Genomic DNA, 22,194 nt, shown 5'->3' with positions numbered 1-22,194 from the left:
TTAAAATTTCAAACAAATAATGAAGACATAAAATAAAATAAAAATTAAAAAAATTAAAACAATGAAAAAACACAAAACAAAAAAAGTTTAAAAATTAACAAAACATAAATTAAAGTATATATTAAAAACAAAACATAAAATTTAAAAAAAAAAAAACACAAAAAAAAATCAATCATAAAAATGTAAAAAAATAAAAATTAAAAAACTAAAAAAACTCAAAAATTATAAACAAATAAATAAAAAAAAAACATATTTAAAAAAAATGGAAAGAAAAAAAAATAAAAGATCTTGTAAACCATAAAAAATTTCAAAAGAAAAGAATATATATATATATATATATATATATATATATATATATTCTATTTTTACCTAAATTTTATAGTTTGTTTCAATTTTTTTTTCTTATATATATATATATATATATATATAAAAGACATTATCAAAAAACTAAAAAAAAAAAAAAATTAAAAACAAACTAAATTTAATAAAAAAATAGATAATTAACAAAAAAAAAATAAAAACCACTAAAATTAAGATTAAAATGTTAATTACTTCAAAAAATATATATAAAAAGACAATTTTTTTTAAATGTTAAAAAAAAAATTATCTCATAAACCATAAAAGAATTAGGAAAACATAAACAATATATATATATATATATATATATATATATATATATAGACAAAAAAAACTAGGAAAAAAAAATTAAAAACAAACTAGATTAAAAAAAAAAAAATGAAAATTAACAAAAGTAAAAATAAAAAAACTAGTTAAATTAACATTTAAAAAATAACTAAAAAAAAAAATAAACTGAAATTAAAACAAAAAAAAAAAAACCAAAAAAAAATTAAAAATATGTCTTTTGAAATTAAAAGAAAAACCAAAAAATAAAATAAAATATTTAAAAAATCATGTATTTTTCTATTTAAAAAATAAAAAACAAAATTGATTAAGATTACATTTTTTATTCAAAAAATAATAATAATAATAATAATTTTTTTAAAACAAATTGTTTTTTTGTTTAAAAAAATATATATTAAAATTTCTTTAAATAATTGTTAAACAATTTTATTTTATTTTTATTATTTAAAAAATTAATCATTAAAAAATGTTTAATTTTTTTTTTAAACGAGGTTTTTTTTTAGTTTAAAACAAAAAAATTTAAAGTTTTTTATTTAAAAAAATAAAATAAAATAAAATAAAAAAATTGTGCCCTCTCAGCCGCCCGCGGTGGCAAGACCCCGGGCGGAGGCCTACACGTAAGACCTCCGCCCAGGACCGGAGCACTGCAGGCTGTTGGGAGGGCGAAGGGGCGATTGCCGAGAGGGCGGAGGGGCGAATCTGGGAATCGCCCCTCCGCCAACTTGGCCTGGCCCCTGGCGGAGGTCTTGCATGCAAGCCTCCGCCGCGGTGGTGCGGTTATCGCCCCTCCGCCCTCCCAGCCGCCCGCAGTGGCCCGGCCCCTAGCAGAGGTCCTATGTGCAAGCCTCCGCCGCGGTGGTGCGGGCCCCGGCGGAGGTCTTGCTTGGAGGCCTCTGCCTGGGGCTGCGCCACCGCAGGCGGCCAAGAGGGTGCTCTCCCGACCGCCTGCTGTGGCGCAGGCGGCTAGGAGGGCGGAGGGGCGATTCCGGCCTCCGCCCAGGCCTGCGCCACCGCGGGCGACCTGGAGAGTGGAGGGGCGATCCTGGAATGGCCCCTCCGCCCTCCCGGCCGCTCGCGGTGGCACGGCCCAGGGAGGAGGTCCTGCGTGCAGTGCTCCGCCCGGGGCCGCGTCACCGCGGGCGGCCGGGAGAGCGCAATTTATTTTTTTTTAATAATTTTTTTTAAATAAAAATGTTTAATTTTTTTTAATAATTTTTCTTTCTTTAATAAAAAACTTTAAAAAAAATTATTTTAAAAAAAAAACAAAGCTTGTTTAAAAAAAAATAAACATTTTTTAATAATTATTTTTTTAAATAATAAAAAAAAAAAAAAACAAAATTCTTTAACAATTATTTTAATTTTTTTTAATATATATTTAAAAAAAAAAAAAAACAATTTCTTAAAAAAATTAAATTTTTATTTTTATCTTTTTGTGTTTTAAATAAAAAACAAATCAATTTTGTTTTTTATTTTTTAAATAGAAAAATATATGATTCTTTAAAAATTTACTTTTTGATTTTAAATACATATTTTTTAATTTTTTTGTTTTTTTTTTAATTTTAAAAGAGATATATTTTTAATATTTTTTTTTTTTTTAATTTCACTTTATTTTTGTTTTTTAGTTTCTTTTAAATGTTTTTAATGTTAATTTTACTAGTTTTATATATATATATATATATATATATATATATATATAAATTGTGTTTTTTTTTCCTAAATTCTTTTATGGTTTATGAGATAAAAAAACTTTTGGTTTTTTTGTATATATTTTTATATGAGTTTCTTGAAGTAATCATAATTTTAAAAAAAATGGAGATAATAAATTTTAAAGTGTGAAAAATAAGTCCTCTAAAAAAAAGGTATGTTGTATAACACATTCATCAACACGTTTCAAAATGAACATAAAAATCACTAACATTTAAAACAAATATTTATATTTGATACATAAGAATATTTAAATTGTCAAAAATATGCTCCAAAAAATAAGTATTGTATTCTGCGTCACCACTTTTCAAAATCGGGTCACGTTTTTACTACCTCTACGAAACGGGTAATCGTATCGGTTATTTAAAGTGCCAAAAACTATGTTCTAAAAAAATATGTGTGTTCTGCATTTCCACTTTTGAAAATCAGGTCAATTTTTTGCTCTCTACAAAATGGGTAACAGTATGAGTTCCCGTTTCAAAGTTTACATTGTTATTATTTATCATTGAGGCACATACATAGGAATTCGGTAGCAGATTAAGAGAGCCAAAAGGCCAACAGTTATTGTCATTATTTAGTGGTTGTTTGTCTTATGTTCTTTGAGGTGTCTTTAAACCTCTGTAAAATTTTGTAATAGTTTTAATTCATATAGTTAGAGAAACACTTAAATAATTTGTGCAGTTCCAGAGATCAACAACTATTCTACTATGTATAAAAAGAAGAAAATTTACTAAGAGAGAGTTGGAATTTTGGGAGAACTAGGAGACTAGGCCATTGTATTCCTGATATCATCGTTGATTAATGAAAGAACCAGAGGTTTCCATGATTTGTTACATATAATTTTGTAAGTTTTTCTGTCATGTGTCATGCTATGTTTTCTTCTTTTCAAGTATAGTAATGAAGCTGTAGGTTAAGATTCCTTAAAATAGCACTCCTATGTTTGAAGTTCTCACTTCCTTTCTGAGTTGTAGATAATAGTTTCTGTGAAAGATCAGCATATTGTCTATGATTCGTTTCTCATTATCATAATTCCTCTAAGTTACAAATAGTAGTTCTTGTGAAAGATTAGCATATTATATTTAGCTTCTCCTTCAAATTTTCTTCATTCATCATTTATATCTAGCAACAAATCACATTCTAAGATGTTCTATTCATACATGTATTAAGAGTTAAAGACCAAGTTTCCAGTTCCTTCATTTGAGAACACAACAAACGGTAAGTGACACACTAAATAATATTTATTAATGTCTTAAGCACAATTTCCCCACAGCCAGGAAATTGGTTTCTTAGGGAACAACATTACTTTTCGCCACTGTCAAGGAGAGAAGACAAGAAGATTTTCCCTGGGTTTCAATATTTTCTTCTGGTTGCTCAGTAAGGAGGAAATATTTGGCTATTTTAAATCAAAGCAATAACTCTGGCTTCAAGAAGGCCCCATACAAGATCAAACACTTCACAAAAGAAGGTTCAAGCTCTTTCAGATCCTGAAAGGCTGGTTTCAAGGAGGGCTAGGAAGTCTAAGATATCAATTAGACCATGTCCTACATTGTATGCATCAAGCAACAACTTATCTGAACATTTTTTTGATAAAGACTCATCTTTTTCATCATCTTCATTTCAGGAACCTGGCTGTCAATATCAATCTTTTGAGTCTATTACTTTTCATTTACCTACTGTAATTATTCAACCTCAACCAATAACCACATTACCACCTTTGCACATTCCATTTACATCTCAATCAAGTTCTACATATGTTGGTAATCAAACTTCAGTAAACATTGAAACACCTTCATTCTTAGTGAATAGGTATGCACCTCTTCAACTACCACAACCTTTCAATCAAATGCCACAGGATTACCTTAAAACCCTTCCAAGTTTTTCAGGAGAAGATGAACAGACAACAGAGAATCATGTAGTAGTATTTTGTAACTTTGCAGAAAGTCTAAATGTTGAACTTGTAGATGTTGTTCTAAGACTTCTTGTTCAATCCCTGGATGGAGAAGCAAGGAAATGGTTCAAAGCACTTCCTAATAATACCATTCCTTCTTGGGAAGAGATGGAACGTGTGTTTATTCAAAGATGGGGAGGAAAAAGAGATCATGGATATTCATTAACAGAGTTCAATGCCATAAAGAAGAAGCCTGATGAAATTGTGGCCGAATTTGTTAGAAGGTTTAACAAATTGTTCAATAGTCTCCCAGTGGAGACTAGGCCTCCTCCTGCTAGTGTAAAAAAAAAATTTGCAGGGGATTTTGGATCAAATTTTGGATTTACATTAAGGGAAGGAAGATCTCCAACGCCTTATCAAGTCCAAACAAATGCTTTAGAGATAGAAGCGAATATGGTGGTTGCAGGAAAAGCATCAGAAACACAACCTACCCAAGACAAGGGAAAGGCAAAGATAGAATCCTCTCAAAGTCAATCATTGGAGGAAATGTGTAATGTAATTAAAACTTTGTCAAATAAGCTAAATAGGTTAGAGTTAGAAAATAAGAAATCTCAAAGATAAACACAGTATAATAAAAAATTTAATCCCCAATTCAAAAGGAAATCTTTGCAAATTTTGCAAAAGGAAAGAAAAGATCAAAATCAAATTCAAGCACCATTATATATAGAAGCAGATCCTGGTGAATAACAACCTGAAGATCAAATTTCCACATTATATGCAGTTGATGAAGATGAACTCGGCATTGAAGGAGAAGAGTATGTGTATGATGAAGCACATGCTATTAATAATGAAAATGAAATTGATGACTATTGGAAACAATTTTCTGATTTTATGCAGGCTGAACTACATAAGAAATATGACCTAAGATCTAGGAAAAGATCGAGAAATCAAGAAAATGAAAGTGAGCAGCAAGTTTCAACTTCCTCATCAAAGGCAACTCCACAAGAATCTCAGTTTGAAAAAAAGGTAAATAAAGGAAATCAGCAACAAAATAAAAATGGCAAAAACAAAGATACTTCGAGGTGAGTCTTCTCAAGATCAAACTGGAAAAATTCCTTTGGAAAAACTTGTTTCAATTCCTCAAATAATTCCAGTCATGAAGAAAGGTGAAGATGAGAATGAAAAAATTGCTAAAACATGGTCACTTATTTAGTCTTACCAAGGAGTTGGAAAAGGTAAGAATACAAGTTCCACTTACAGAGTTTGCAAAAACATCTACTTATCAAAAGGAGATTGTTGAGTTTATTAATTTAAAATAAAATGAGAGTGACACTATAAATCTGCAAGAAGATAAACTAGTAGTGTTTTTTGGTCCAAATGTAGAGCAAGTAGATTCTTCAATACCTCCTTTCTATATTTCTGTATTGGTTCATGATTTCCTCCTACATAATTGTATGTTTGATTCGGGAGCTTCACATAATATTTTGCCGCTGTCAGTGATGAAGCAACTAAATTTACAAGTGACCAAACCTTACAGGGATTTGTATTCTTTCAATTCAAACAAGGTCAAGTGTCTAGGGGTTATTAAGGATCTGGCAGTGTCACTAGCCCAAATTCCAACTAGAAGTTTAGTCATGGATGTTGTAGTAGTTGATATTCCTGCTAGATTTGAAATGCTTCTATCTAGGTCTTGGGGGGTTAAATTGGGAGGTGTTTTGAAGTTATATTTTACATATGTTGTTATACCGATTTTTGGTGGGGAGGAGAGGAGATTGTACACAGAAACTAGGTTTGTAAAAACAATTTCAAAAAAAGGGGCAAGAAATTCACCTGTATATAGTTAGGAGAAGGATGATTTTGCTTGTTTCACACTGCATGATAATGCAGAGCTGGCTGAAGATAATCAGAAGCAGCTTGCTTCATCCAATGTAATTACAGAGCTGCAAACAGAAGAATTGTGGAAATGTTTCTTTGACGGAGCTTATTCCAAGGAAGGAACAAGTGCTGGTTTTCTTCTAATTGCACCTGGAGGTAATATATTTCCTTTCTCTTTCAAATTAGAATTCGAGGCAACTAACAATGTGGCAAAATATGAGTCCTTGATTATAGCACTACAAACAACCAAATAGATGGGAGTCACATCAATTTCTTCTTTTGGAGATTCAGAGCTAATTATTAAGAAGATAACAAATCACTGCCAAACAAAGAATCCTAGACTCTAGGCATACATAAATGAGGTGTAGGATTCGATTGATAAGTTATTTGAAGCTTTTAACATTTAATTCATTCCAAGAGATGAAAATAGATTGACATATTCATTGGTTGTGGCTGCTAGCACGTTAAAGCCTCCTATGAATCCAAGATTAAGATATGAGGTAGAAATGAGACACAGACCTTTTGTTCCTGATAATGTTAAGAACTGGCAAGTTTTTTAAGAAGACCAACAGATTAAGGAGTTTTTGACTATGGTTGAAGAGTTCTAGGGCACAGAAATAGATCAGGATGAAGAAGAGACAACAGAAATTGTAGGAGCCATTGGTTTAAAATATTCAATAGCAAATCAGAATAATTTTCAATTGAAAGATAATATTCTGCCAAAAGGACTTGTTCCTATTGAAAGGCTTTTTAATTCCAATGATGTGGTTGTGGACTCAGGGAAAATCTCACAGGATGAAGATATTCAGGATCACAACATTTGAACTCAGGAGAATCCCAGGTTAGTCAAATTCTATGCTGGAGTTTCACCTAATCTTCAAGAAAGATATATTAAACTTTTCAAGAATTATGTTGATGCCTTTGCATGTTCCTATGAAGATCTCGAAACCTATGATGTAAATATTATTCAGCATAAGATTCATTTGAAGGAGGGGGTTAAACCCTACAAATAGAATCTTAGGCAAATAAATACTCTGATTCTACCATCAATTGGAAAGGAGGTCAAGAAGATTCTTGATGCCAAAATCATAGTTCCACTCAGGTACTCTCATTAGGTGGCTAATCTAGTACCTGTGAGAAAGAAAAATGGAGAAATAAGGTTTTGTGTTGACTTCAGAAATTTCAATAGGGATTATTTGAAAGATAATTATCCTTTGCCTAAAATGGATCATGTGCTGCAAAAAGTAACTGGATCTTTTAGAATGTCAATGCTAGATGGATTTTTTGGTTATAACCATGTGGCTGTGGATAAGGAGGACCAGAAGAAAACAATGTTCACAACTCCCTCGGGAACATTTATGTATGCCAGAATCCCTTTCGGATTGATGAATGTAGGTGCTACGTTTCAAAGGGCTATGGACATTGCTTTTGTTGGCGATAAGTTTGTAGTGATATATTTGGATGATATTATTGTTTTCTCAAAGTCTGATGAAGAACATTTGGATCATCTGAAAAGAACTTTTGATAAATGTAGAAGATTTGGACTTCCTTAAACCAAAGAAATTCATTTTTGCTCTGGAAGAAGGAGAAATACTGGGACACATTGTTTCCAGAGAAGGAGTAAAGATAGATCCAACCAGAGTACAAGCTGTGCAGAAAATACCATAGCCCATGAGTAAGAAGGATATTCAAAAGTTTCTCGGAAAGATTAACTTCCTGAGATGTTTTGTGTCCAATTACATAGAAATCCTGAAAGAAATCACTAATATGCTGAAGAAGGAGAATGAAGTGCATTGGACTAAGGAAGCCAAAGAATCATTTTCCAGGATTAAAGAGGATCCCAGGCAGCTCCAGCCTTTATCCGACCTGATTATCAGAAGCCTTTCCAAGTTTTTTCATTCGCATCACCAAGTTCAATAGTTGTTGTCTTACTGCAAAAGAATGATGAGGAGAGAGAGTAGCAGTTACATTCTTCAGTAAGATTCTTGGGGATTCTAAACTGAAATATAATATTCTTTAGAAGCAGGTGTATGCCTTGGTAAAAGCCTTGAAAGCTTTTAGAACTTATGTGCTGCAGTCCCAAATCATCTCTTATGTGCCAAATGCTACAGTGAAAGATGTATTATTACAGGGAGATGTAGAAGGAAGAAGAGGAAAGTGGACTGCCAAGATCCAAGAATATGATTTGGACATAAAACCCACAAAGTTGGTAAAAGGACTAGGATTGGCAAAAATGTTAACATAATCAAACTTTCAGGTATAAATTTTTGTGTTTAGAATGATATAAGCATATAATTCATTATTTGTGCTTTCTTTCTTGTCCTCAATCCTTGGATAGAACAAAGTATAGGGCACTAAATATCAAGGCACAACCATACGTGATTGTGGAAGGCATATTGTACTGGAAGGATCCTGCTAGAATTTTATTTCTATGCTTAACAGAAGATGAATTTACAAAAACAATCAAAGATTATCATGAAGGGTTTTGTGAAGGACATTAGAGTTGGAAAGTAACTGTACATAAGACTCTTCACGCAGGATTTTATTGGCCTACTTTATTTGGTGATAAATATAAGTTTGTTAGAAGTTTTCAGAAATGTCAGCATTTTTCCTAAGAAAAAGATATTAGCTCCTTTACCTTTGATTCCATTTTTGTAGAGAAGCCATTTAGGCAATGGGGATTGGATTTTGTTGGAGAAATCAATCCACCTTCAAGTAGACAACACATGTGGGTTCTCACAATAACAATTACTTCACCAAATGGGTAGAGGCAATTCCTACTAAGAGAGAAAATGACCAGGTAGTAATGAAGTTCCCGAAAGAAAATATTTTCAGCAAATTTCGATGTCCCATTAAAATTATAACAGACAACGCTCAAGTCTTCAATTCAAGTAAGTTCATTTCTTTTTGTCACAAGTATAATGTTATTTTGTCCCATTCAACAACTTACCATCCTCAGGGAAATGGATTAGTTGAATCTACTAATAAAACTTTGATGAATATCCTTAAGAAAACCATTGCAGAAAATAAAAGAGATTGGGATTCTAAGTTAAAGTTTGCTCTGTGGGCTGCTAGAGTAACTACAAGAAGATCTACATGGAAATCACCTTTTGAATTAGTATATGGAACTCAGGCTTTGTTTCCAAGTCAACTTGTGAAGCCAATAATTGCAATGATTCAGAAAGCTAAAGAAGAACCAAATGCTTTGGTAAGATGAATGAAAAAAGGGGTGGAGCTAAGCGAGAACATGGAAAAGTAAGAGACAACTTGATTATGTAATAATCCAGGATGAAAATTATTTTTGACAGGAAAGCCAAGGAAATTGATTTTAAAGTTGCGGATTTAGTATTGAGATGGGATACCACAAGAGAGGATAAGGGTAAGCATGGGCAGTTTGACCCTCTCTGGTATGGTCCTTTTATAATTTCTGAAGTGAGATCCAATAATACCTTCATCCTTGATAATTTTTATGGTGAAACTCTACAGCTGCCTTTTAATGGGAAATACTTAAAGCACTACTTCCAGTTCTAAAGAATAAGCATTATTTCATTGTAAATATCAGAGTGAAATTAGTGTACAAATTCCATAGCATTTCAGTTTATGTGAAGCAATATATGACTCCATGCCCGAGATCAAGGCACTAATCTGCGGTGCTTAGTGCTTCTGTGGCAAAAGCACTATCCCCGGGTGGAGCCAAATGTTGTAAGATGCATTTTTTATTGTTTATAATATTCATTTTTCATTCAAAAATCTTTTGAAATACTTAAAAAAAAAAAAGATAAAGCAAAAGGAAGGAGAAATAATGGTATATCGGAAGCCAATGGTTATATGGGTTTACACGTATATATATATATATATATATATATATATATATATATATATATATATATATATATATATATATATATATTATGTTTTAAAATTTAGCGGGTCCGTAAAGCGGAAAATGCATATGCATTGGTTCATTCAATGATTGCCGATGGTGATTTGAAATGGCGAACCTGAAAGGTATATATATCACAGTTTAAAGTTCTATCGGGTCTGCCATACCATAGAGCTTTGAATGTTAAGAACCACCGATTGCAACTTGATATGGCAGACCCGAAATATATATATACCCTGTTGTAAAGTTCTGGAGGGTTTGCTATATCCTTTCATATATATTATGATTACGCATTTTTAATATATTTCTTTTATAAAGGGATTATAATACAAATTAGCGTCGATTAGTAAGCCGGACCTGATATAACATATATTGAAATTGATAATTAGGGCGAGTCCGCCAAGCCTTTATGCATATGGGTTGGTTCCGCCGATTGCGATTACGATGGCCGTACCCGATATCATATATGCTACGTTTTATTCTATCATCAGGTCCGCCATATCGCAGATCATTAATATTTCGGCTGTTACGCCATTTATAAGCGCCGATTGTGATTTGTAAGGGAAATTAAATGCAACGCTGAATAGCCAGATCTAATAAGTTAATTAAATCAGGTTAATTCCTTTTTAGTTCTGCTTTTCCTGTTTTGCGTTGATTTTGCTGTGTAAACAGAAAGTTCAGTGTTAAAGCCAGATTTAAAGAAGAGGGTAGTTGGTCAAATTTCTTGTTGTTCTGGCCAATTGAAATGCACCCAATACATGCGTAAGCTAGGTTATGCACCAATTAAACACAGCTTGTACAATTAAAGCAGATTATTTATCATTGAGGCACATACAGAGGAATTCGGTAGCAGATTAACAGAGCCAAAAGGCTAGCAGTTATTGTCATTATTCAGTTTTTTTTTGTCTTATGTTCTTTGAGGTGTCGTTAAACCTCTGTAAAATTTTCTAATACTTTTAACTCATATAGTTAGAGAAACAGCTAAATAATTTGTGCAGTTGCAGAGATCAACAACTATTCTACAATGTATAAAAAGGGGAAAAATTACTAGGAGAGGGTTGGAATTTTGGGAGAGCCAGGAGACTAGGCCACTGTATTTCTGATATCATTGTTGATTAATGAAAGAATCAGAGGTTTCCATGAGTTCCTACATATAATTTTGTAATTTTTTCTGTCATGTTTCATGCTATGTTTTCTTCTTTTCAAGTATAGTAATAAAGTTGTAGGTTAAGATTCCTTAAAATAGCGCTCCTATATTTGAAGTCCTCACTTCCTTTCTGAGTTATAGATAATAGTTTATGTGAAAGATTAGCATATTGCCTATGATTAATTTCTCATTATCATAATTCCTCTATGTTATAGATAGTAGTTCCTATGAAAGATCAACATATTATCTTTAGATTCTCCTTCAAATTTTCTTCATTCATCATTTATATCTATCAACAAATGGCATTCTGAGATGTTCTAGTCATACATTTATTAAGAGTTAAAGACCAAGTTTCCAGTTCCTTCATTTGAGAACACAACAAATAGAAAGTGACGCACTAAATAATATTTATTAATGTCTTAAGCACAATTTCCCCACAGCCAAGAAATTGGTTTCTTAGGGAACAACATTAATTGGCATCATTGTCGGGGAGAGAAGACAAGAATATTTTCCCTAGGTTTCAATATTTTCTTCTGGTTGCTCAGTAAGGAGGAAATACTTGGTTGTTTTGAATGAAAGCAGTAACTGTGTCTTCAAGAAGGCCCCATACAATATCAAACACTTCACAAAATAAGGTTCAAGCTCTTTCATATCCTGAAGGGCTGGTTTCAAGGAGGGTTAGGAAGTCTAAGATCTCAATTAGACCATGCCCTACATTGTTTGCATCAAACAACAACTTATCTGAACATTGATCTGATAGAGACTCATATTTTTCATCATCTTCATTTCAGGAACCTAGCTGTCAAGATCAATCTTTTGAGTCTGCTACTTTTCATTTACCTGCTGTAATTATTCAACCTCAACCAATAACCACATTACCACCTTTGCACATTCCATTTACATCTCAATCAAGTTCTGTGTCTGTTGGTAATCTAATTGTACTGGAAGGATCCTGCTAGAATTTTATTTCTATGCTTAACGGAAGATGAATTTACAGAAACAATCAAAGATTATATGAAGGGTTTTGTGGAGGACATTATAGTTGGAAAGTAACTACACATTAGATTCTTCATGTAGGATTTTATTGGCCTGCTTTATTTGGTGATACATATAATTTTGTTAGAAGTTGTCAGAAATGTCAGCTTTTTTCCTGAGAAAAAGAGATTAGCTCCTTTACCTTTGATTCCAGTATTCGTAGAGAAGCCATTTAGGCAATGGGGATTGGATTTTGTTGGAGAAATCAATCCACCTTCAAGTAGACAACACATTTGGGTTCTCACAATAACAGATTACTTCACCAAATGGGTAGAGGCAATTCATACTAAGAGAGCAAATGACTAGGTAGTAATGAAGTTCCTCGAAGAAAATATTTTCAGCAGATTTGGATGTCCCATTAAAATTATAATAGACAATGCTCAAGTCTTCACTTCAAGTAATTTCATTGCTTTTTGTCACAAGTATAATGTTATTTTGTCCCATTAAACAACTTACCATCCTCAAGGAAATGGATTAGCTAAATCTACTAATAAAACTTTGATGAAGATCCTTAAGAAAACCATTGCAGAAAATCAAAGAGATTGGGATTATAAGTTATAGTTTGCTTTGTGGGCTGCTAGAGTAACTACAAGAAGATCTACAGGGAGATCACCTTTTGAATTAGTATATGGAACTCAGGCTTTGTTTCCAAGTCAACTTGTGAAGCCAGTAATTGCAATGATTCAGGAAGCGAAAGAAGAACCAAATGCTTTGGTAAGATAAATGAACAAAGTGGTGGATCTAAGCGAGAACAAGGACAAGGTAAGAGACAACTTGATTATGTATCAATCCAGGATGAAAAATATTTTTGACAAGAAAGCCAAGGAAATTGATTTTAATGTTGCAGAATTAGTATTGATATGGGATACCAGCAGAGAGGATAAGGGTAAGAATGGGAAGTTTGACCCTCTCTGGTATGGTCCTTTTAGAATTTCTGAAGTGAGATCCAATAATACCTTCATCCTTGAGAATCTTGATGGTGAAAATATACAACTCCCTGTTAATGGGCAATACCTAAAGCACTACTTCCAGTTCTAAAGAATAAGCATTATTTCATTGTAAATATCAGATTGAAATCAGTGTACAAATGCCATAGCATTTCAGCTTATGCGAAGTAATATATGAATCCATGCCCGAGGTAAAGGCACTAATCTGCGGTTTTTAGTGCTTCTGTGGCAAAATCACTATCCCCTAGTGGGGCCAGATGTTGTAACCTGCATTTTTTATTGTTTATAACATTCATTTTTCATTCAAGAATCTTTTGAAAATACTTAAAAAAAAAAAAGATAAAGCAAAAGGAAGGAGCAATAATGGTATATCGGAAGATAATGGTTATATATATATATATATATATATATATATATATATATATATATATATATATATATATATATATATATATATATATATCGATATATCGCAAAGCATAAATGTAGTCGATTTACAAAGGAAACATGTGTTAAAGTGATTAACGCCGGACCTAACATATATATATTATGTTTTAAAATTTGGCGGGTCCGTAAAGTGGCAAATGTGTATGCATTGGTTCATTCAACAATTGCCGATGGCGATTTGAAATGACGGACCCGAAAGGTCTATATATCATCCTTTAAAGTCTCGTCATGTCCACCACACAACAGAGCTTTGAATGTTAATAACCGTTGATTCCAGCTTGATATGGCAAACTCGAAATATATATATACCCTGTTGTAAAGTTCTGGCGGACTTGCTATATCGTTTCATATACATTATGATTACACATTTTTAATATATTTCTATTATAAAGGGATTATAATATAAATAAGCACTGATTGGTAAGTTGGACCTGATATAATATATATTGCATTTTATGATTGTGGTAGGTCCGCCAAGCCTTTATGCATATGGGTTGGTTCTTCCCATTACGATTGCGATGGCTGGACACAGTGTCATATATGCTACATTTTATTCTACTCTCGGGTTTGCCATATCACCTATCATTAATATTTGGGTTGTTACGCCGTTTATAATCGTCGATTGCGATTTATAAGGGGAAGTCAAGGCAGCATTGAACAGGCGGATCCGATAAGTTAATTAAATCGGGTTAATTCCTTTTTAGTTCTACTTTCCCTGTTTTGCGTTGATTTTGCTGTGTAAACAGAAAGATCAGTGTTAAAGCTAGATTTAAAGAAGAGGGTAGTTGGTCAAATTTCTTGTTGTTCTAGCCAATTGAAATGCACCTGATACATGCGTAAGCTAGGTTATGCACAATCTAAACACAGTTTGTACGATTAAAGCAGATTAATTATCATTGAGGCACATATAGAGGAATTCGGTAGCAAATTAATAGAGCCAAAAGGCTAGCAATTATTGTCATTATTCAGTTGTTTTTTGTCTTATGTTCTTTTAGGTGTCTTTAAACCTCTGTAAAATTTTGTAATATTTTTAATTCATATAGTAAGAGAAACAGTTAAATAATTTGGGCAGTTGCAAAGATCAACAACTATTCTACAATGAATAAACAGGGGAAAATTTACTAAGAGAGGGTTGGAATTTTAGGAGAACCAGGAGACTAGGCCATTGTATTCCTGATATCATCGTTGATTAATGAAAGAATCATAGGTTTCCATGAGTTGTTACATATAATTTTGCAAGTTTTTATGTTATGTGTCATTCTATGTTTTCTTCTTTTCAAGTATAGTAATGAAGCTCCAGGCTAATATTCCTTAAAATATCGCTCCTATATTTGAAGTCCTCACTTCCTTTCTAAGTTATAGATAATAGTTTCTGTGAAAGATCAGCATATTGTCTATGATTCATTTCTCATTATCATAATTCCTCTAAGTTACAGATAGTAGATCCTGTGAAAGATCAACATATTATCTTTAGCTTCTCCTTCAAATTTTCTTCATTCATCATTTATATCTAGCAACAAATGGCATTCTGAGATGTTTTGGTCATACTGCACCTACCTTCACATGAGATATACTTTATAAGGTGGTAGCTAATTTCATTCCAAGGATAGGGTAGGCTTGCTCTTCTCACTCAATTTTTGTCTTCCATGGCCTCCTCTCCTAAAAAGAATTTCTTATTTGTAGTTTGGTTATTTCCCTTGTCCTCATTTATCCAAGGCACTCCTAAGGGAAGTGTGGTAATTCTTCCTATGATTTCAAGGGTGAGCTCTATGGAGAGGCCTCTCACCACAATAGTGGCATGGGTCCTAGTCAGTGTAATGAGGGAGAGAGAAAAATCTCTGACTACTTCATCATCATACCCCTTCAATTTCTCAAAGAAACCCATCCAATTGTGCCTTGACATAGGAGGGTGTTGATGAATCCTCACTGTGTTGATGGTCGCCCTTCTATTAAACCACCCTATCATTTTCTCTGATGGATGGAGAGTGTATATGTCTAAAAAAAAATTTGGTGAAGGAGGAAATTTAAATGAAAATTATGTGTATACAATTCCCTTATGCTGCAATCACTTTCAACAAACTAGAAGATTTTTTATGCTCCTTTCATTTGGAAAAATGTGGGGGAATGTAGAGCCTACCTCCTTAACACTGCTTGATGAAGCCAAACCCTATTTTTCTCCCTCTGAAACTGCTCACTCCAAATCCTGTAGACTTCTTGACTGTATCATGTAGGATATCCTGTAGGATCCTGTAGGTGGCCCAGTGCAGGAAAAAAAATGAAATTTTCCTTTCCTGTAGACTGCTTGAGGGTCGAGAACAACTTTGCTAGTATGAGCCTTGAGAATTTGAATGCTTCTATGCATGGGGATCAACGTTTATTTCCTCATATGGGTGATTTGAGTGAGGTGGTGTGTTGGAAGCTGAGGTACAAATATGTATTTTTGGACCATTGGTCCCACTACCACATCATCATTCTCCTCACCTCGTAATCAAATCCCACTTCAAACATCCGTAGCTTAACTACTTCTTTTCTTTGACGTGATTGTTTCCACATGTGTAAGGACTAACTTCTTTCTCCTCGTTGACTGAATGAAGCTGGCCAACTTAACTAGACAGCTTTTTCTTATAAACCAACTCTTTCACAAATTTTACCTCTTTTGATCACATTATGTGAATGGGAGAGTGGAAGCGAGATACTTACCTGTGGTAATGACACCTTGATGTAGTTTGTTGAATATTTTAATCTTTGTTATGTGTTGGTTGCATGTACTTTTCTCCTTTTTTTATTGTCCTTTCATGATTGTATTTGGTGTGCAGGTACTTGGTGTTGATGATGATGTTGACGTTGATGTTGCTTCTAGGCTCTAGAGGAGCTTCTTCTACCTTTGGATCTTCCATGCTTGAAGTTTACTACAACCCGTGATTTATGTTTTGTGGGATAGGCTACTACAGGATTTTCTATAGGATGTCCTGTGGCTGATTCTCCCTCAAAATTTAATCATTTTCTACTACTGGAACCTGAGGGTGGATGGAATGCGAGGATAATGTGTCTAGGGATTTGTGCATGAGGAAAAATAACCTTCAAGTGATATCACCTTGCTCTCTGTCTTCATCATCTTTTGTCTGTGTTTTTTTCTTTGAAAACTGTAATTTAATTGAAACTTATTTTTTTGATGAATGCAGGGGTGATCATGGTGGAGAAAGGCATGGTGATGATATGGTGAAGTAGGAATTTATTTTTTTCACATGGGCAGGTCATCCCCTTTCTCTAGGGTTACTTCCTTTAGGATTCCGAAGCCACTATCATTCCTACAGGATCTGTTGGCATTATGACACAGGTTTGGCACAGGTGTTGTCCTTGATGGAAACTCACTCAGATGATAAGTTACAGTTCAGGCTCAAAAAATGAAGGAAAAAGAGGTATACGCAGGTTCCCTCTGACCAAGCCGCATATACAAGTGGGTTAGCAGACCAAAAGACGTGTATGCGTATACACACACTTTCACGCAAGGAAAAGTGCGTACATGTTGGAAAACTTGGTTTTGGTCCGTGGTATTTGGTCCTTGGTATTTTGACCCATGGTATTGGTCCAAGGTATCTTGTCCGAAGTGTTGACCCCAAGTATTTGGACCAAAGTATTGATTCTAAGTGGTTTTGGACCATGGTATTGAGTAAGGCCTAAGACTATAAAATGAGGAGGAGATCATTAGGCAAGAGCACTCAAGTATTGAATATCTAATGAAGAGAAAGATCTAGAATACTGGTCATTGGGTTATGGTGCATAACTGGATCTGAATCAAGGAAGAACCTGAGCGCTTGAAGAAAGGTAAGTTCTATTGATGGGTCAAGATCTTAAGGCTTGAAGAGAAGTATCTTTATGTGGTTTTGATCTTTTATCTGAATAATTGGGGCATGTCGTAATCTGTAAATCTAATGATCTAGGTATAACTGATGTTTGAATTGTTGTAAAAGTTAAATCATCTTTTACAGATCTGTACGCAGGTTCATTATAGCAAGGGCGCGTATACATGCTGGTTCGGCATTTCAAAACAGTGTATACGTAGGTTTGTCTTGAGGAAAGTGTGTATGCATGCAAGTTTGACACATTGAAGTAGCGTACACCTCATAAAATATGTTTTGGCTACTTCTGTTTGTTGTTGCAATGTTTTGGGTTCTGGCTTGGGTTCTGGTTACTGTTACTGTGTTCTGGTTCGGAAAAGTGATTGTTTGATTCAGTTTTGGTTGGTGCAAAGGAGATTGGTTGATGCAGATATATTCGATGTTTTATTGATGTTATTGATGGATCCAGTCTGAAAATTTGTGAAATGTGGTCCCTGGAAGAAAAGAGAAGGTTGCAACCTTCTGTAGGTCATCACCTACGTACTAGTAAACACATCAGCTAGTACAAGAGCTATGGGGTTGTAGCTCCCTTCCAAGAGAAGTTGGAGAATGAGACAATGTTGTAGCCTTCTGAAGGTAGAAGCCTGCGTACTAGTATAAGATTGCACCAATACAAAATTTGTAAAAAGAAGTTTCTTATTAAAGAAAGATAGAGATGATTGCAGCAGGTGGTTTTCACCACATTGGGTTTCCACCTTATATCTTGTGTTCATGTGTGTGATTGCCTATTCTGTTTACTGCACCTGGTTAGTGTTTATATGGTTCTGATACACAGATTAAGAATCAACTAACTAAATTATAAGTTTGCAAGATATACGTTGGTTGCTCTAAACACAGTTGCATATACACGCAAGTTGCATTAACAGAAGTAGCGTATATAATTTTTTTTATGGAAATGAAATATTGTTAACTTGCTAATACTGATTCACCACCCCCCCCCCCCCCCCCCCCCTCTTAGTATTATTTCTAACAATTGGTATCAGAGCAGGTCCTTCAGAAGAAGCTTGATCGCTTGAAGGAAGATCTATCATCATGGGCAGCTACAAAAGAGAGGGATCAATTAGAACACCAATATTTGATGGGAACAACTTCGTCTATTGGAAGGTAATAACCACGACCTATCTTCAATCTCTTGGAATAGATGTTTGGGAAATCCTGGAAGGAGGATATACATTTCCATCAACAATTCCTATAGATACGGCAGGTAAAAGGCAGTATGAAACAAATGCCAAGGCTATCAATACACTATTGGGGAGTCTGTCACAATCAGAAATTTTCAAGGTTATGCAGCTCAAAACAGCCAAAGAAATATGGGACAAGATCGTTCTAAGCTATGAATGAGACAATCAGGTAAAACGTGGGTGAAGAAATAAAAGAAGTTACTTTAGTTGAAAAGATTTTAATATCCTTGTCTTCTAATTTTGAATCAAACGTTTCTGGCATAGAAGAAAAGAAGGATCTTCAGAGTATGACTATGAAACTGTTGCACAAAATCCTAACTACTGTTGAAATGAGAAAGGGAGGTCCTATGAGAGAAGCCTCATTCAAGGCTTAAGGAAGAGAAGAGCTCAATGAATCGAGACACATTTCAGAAGGAGAGGAAGAAGACAACTTTGTCAAGAACATTCAACGAGGTTCTGGAAGATTCAGAGGTAAACTACCTTTCAAATGTTTTGCTTGTGGAAGAGTCGGTCATTATGCAACCAAATGTCCTCTTAAAGATAAGCTTGATAATGGTAAGGAACCAGAAAAATGGAACAGAAAACAGAATGTAAGTAAGAAGAGCTACTATATGCATGTAGGGAGGCGGGGTGTACTATCCTCTAAATCAAAGATTATTAGGTTCGAATCTTGAATATCAATAGCTCCTATAGCAGACAATAGTAATTTACGTTGTGTTGGGCACGACTGCAGCACTTCCAATGTCGACATTGTTGAAGGGGAAATAGCTAAGTCTTCAACAATGTTATAATTCTGAGCAGCTTTCGCATGTGGATTGAAAGCTAATTTCCGAAGTATACCTTTAGCAGGTGGTTTGATTACTAAGTCAGTGTTTGGTTTCTCAATCTGTAGTGGACCAGAACTAGGAGGAGTTGTAGTTGATGTGTTTGAAACAGAGGATTCTGCTTCCTTACCACCAACAGGATTTTTACTACCATAATCTTGCGATCGCATCACAATCCTAACATGAGACATCATCATAATGGGTTCTTCTAAGGCATTTGATGAAGAACCGATCATCTTACTATCTTGATTAGGAAATGGTTCCTTCAAGACAACAGGCGTTTGAGAACCTTTGACGATTTTCGAAACCTCTGCTCGATGTGGGCAGTCTCTGGTAAAATGATCCTCGTCGCAAATGAGACAAGGATAACGAGGTTTCGATTTTTCATCAGTAGATTCATTTTTATCTATTTTATCTTTTGAATTTTGTTTATTTTTCTTGTTCCCCTTCGTTTTACCACCGGATTTTGATTTGGCCATAGATGATTCTATGACATGAATGTTGGCAGAAATTTCAGCGGAAGATTCTCCTATCCGAGAATAAGGTAAAGTTATTATGGGAGAAGAATCCTTTGAAGATTTCTTCTTGCTTTTCGTACTAACTGAACCAATCATACCATTAGCGGCATGAGACCCTGAAGGAGATGCAGTTATTTGATTGTGTTTTGGAAGGTCAGGGATTTTTTCCTGTAAAGTACCTAACTGCGTATAAACGAGGTCAAGGTACTAAGCCTAAGAAATTACTTGCTCTTCAGTAAAAACTCCTACCTTAGCTACATCTTCAATGATTTAGATAATAATGATTTAATGAACCATTTTGCTAAAATTTGATCCGGAATAAAAACTTTCACTAAACGTCGTCTACGTCGCCATTCATGAATAAGATCTGAAATATATGTGGACGTTGATTGTTTTAATGAAGTTAACAATTTTGTGCCATTTTCATATCTAACAGGTAACTGAAAATGAGTTAAGAAAGAAGTAGCTAACTAACTAAAATTGTAAAAAGAGCCTCGTGGTAACTCAATGTACCATTTGGCAGCAAGACCAATTAGAGTGCGTTGAAAAAGATGTAAGTGAATTGAATCATAAATAATGGAATTAGATGCATAACACAGGTGATAAGTCATCACATTATTTGACGGATCCTCTCCTGACTTACCCTCAAATTTCGGGATATCATTGGGCAACTTATTAGGCATTGGCGCCAATACGGAAGATAGTAAACTGGATCGTTCGTAAGGCACGACAAATCAGGTAAATCCAAAGTTGCAATAAATGGTAACTGAATGTTGGGGTCACAAAAACCTTGAGTAGTGAGACCAGTTCCAGGAGGAGGATATCTAGGATAACCTGGAATCGGATTGGCATTAGGAATGTTATGACCTCCTGGGAAACCAGGATTAACCAGACCAAACTAGGGTTATTGAGGCTATTCATAAGTATAGCCAGGATACGGTCGATACTGATAAGCTGGGTTTTGCACAGTAGGACCGAATTGATGCTGCCCCTGGTACAGTTGATACGTAAATTGTGGTTGACTTGTAGCAATGGTAGCAATCTTACTAGCTTGTCCCGCAAGCATTTGGACCGAAGACTGAACCATAGGTCCTGACTGAGGCATAGAGACTTGAGGAATTTGCATTGGTGCAGGAGTAGTAGAAACTGGAGCTACTGATACTCCAGAAACAGGTGTTGTAGGTTGAACAGAGGTTGCAGTAGTTGCAGCAATTTGAGGCGGAGTACGAGGCAAACTAGACCCAGGCTGCTGAACTGTACTAGATGCAGGAGTTTGAATAGTAGGTTGGATAGGTTGCTGGGTTGGACCAGAAACCAAAGGCTGTCCAGGTTGATTAATTAACTGCACATTAGGCTGCAAAGTTTGTTGAGTTTGAGAGGGATCCCACAACATTCCGGAGTATGGACCTACAAAAGGTTGGGCATATGGAGGACCATAACCTGGTTGAATGTAGTATTGATAATTAGGCGGTACATTTCTGGCTCCTTGAAAAAATGGTTGACCAGAAGGCGGTTGGAAACCTCGACTTGGGTAGTGACCTTGAGGTTGATAACCATGAGGCAAGTACTGAAACTAGGGTTGACCTTGAGGTATGTACTGTGTCTGAGGTTGACCTACTTGAGGTTGCACCCCATTTGGTAACTGACTACCTTGGGGTTGCCCCCCAGGCAGTAACTGACTACCTTGAGGTTTCCCCCCAGGTGGTAACTGACTACCTTGAGGTTGCCCCCCAGGCGGTAACTGACTACCTGACATCATAATGATTTGTTCTGTGTTCAATGTTTGAGTTCCATTATTTCCAGATGATAACACATGTTCAATTGGTCGAGGCGACGCTCCTGAAAAAGTACCAGAAAGTGACTGGTACCCGGTAGGAACAGAAGGACCACCAAATAAAAATGTTTCCAGTGTTTGGGAAAACATAGATGACTGTCTAGACATATTCAATGGAGGATAATAACATCTGGGTGTTGGATGAAAAGAAATTCGAGGTGGTAAAAAACTAAGACCCGTGTTTTCTAAAAAATTTGTTAATGATACGTACCAAGCGTCACTCCTAAAAGGACTGTAGAATATTGATTCACACTCCCTAAGATCTAAAGTCGGTTGATTTTCAGGGAGAGTTATATCTTCGTCAGGACTAACAAGTTCTTCAATAGAAATGAGTCCAAAGGAAGATTTTGGGTAATGATACTTCCTACCC

This window comes from Pinus tabuliformis, chromosome 9 (genome assembly GCF_031772625.1).
Source record: "Pinus tabuliformis cultivar Carrire ecotype Pingquan chromosome 9, CPIR1, whole genome shotgun sequence".
NCBI lineage: Eukaryota > Viridiplantae > Streptophyta > Pinopsida > Pinales > Pinaceae > Pinus > Pinus tabuliformis.
Note: the sequence above shows the minus strand (reverse complement) of the source record.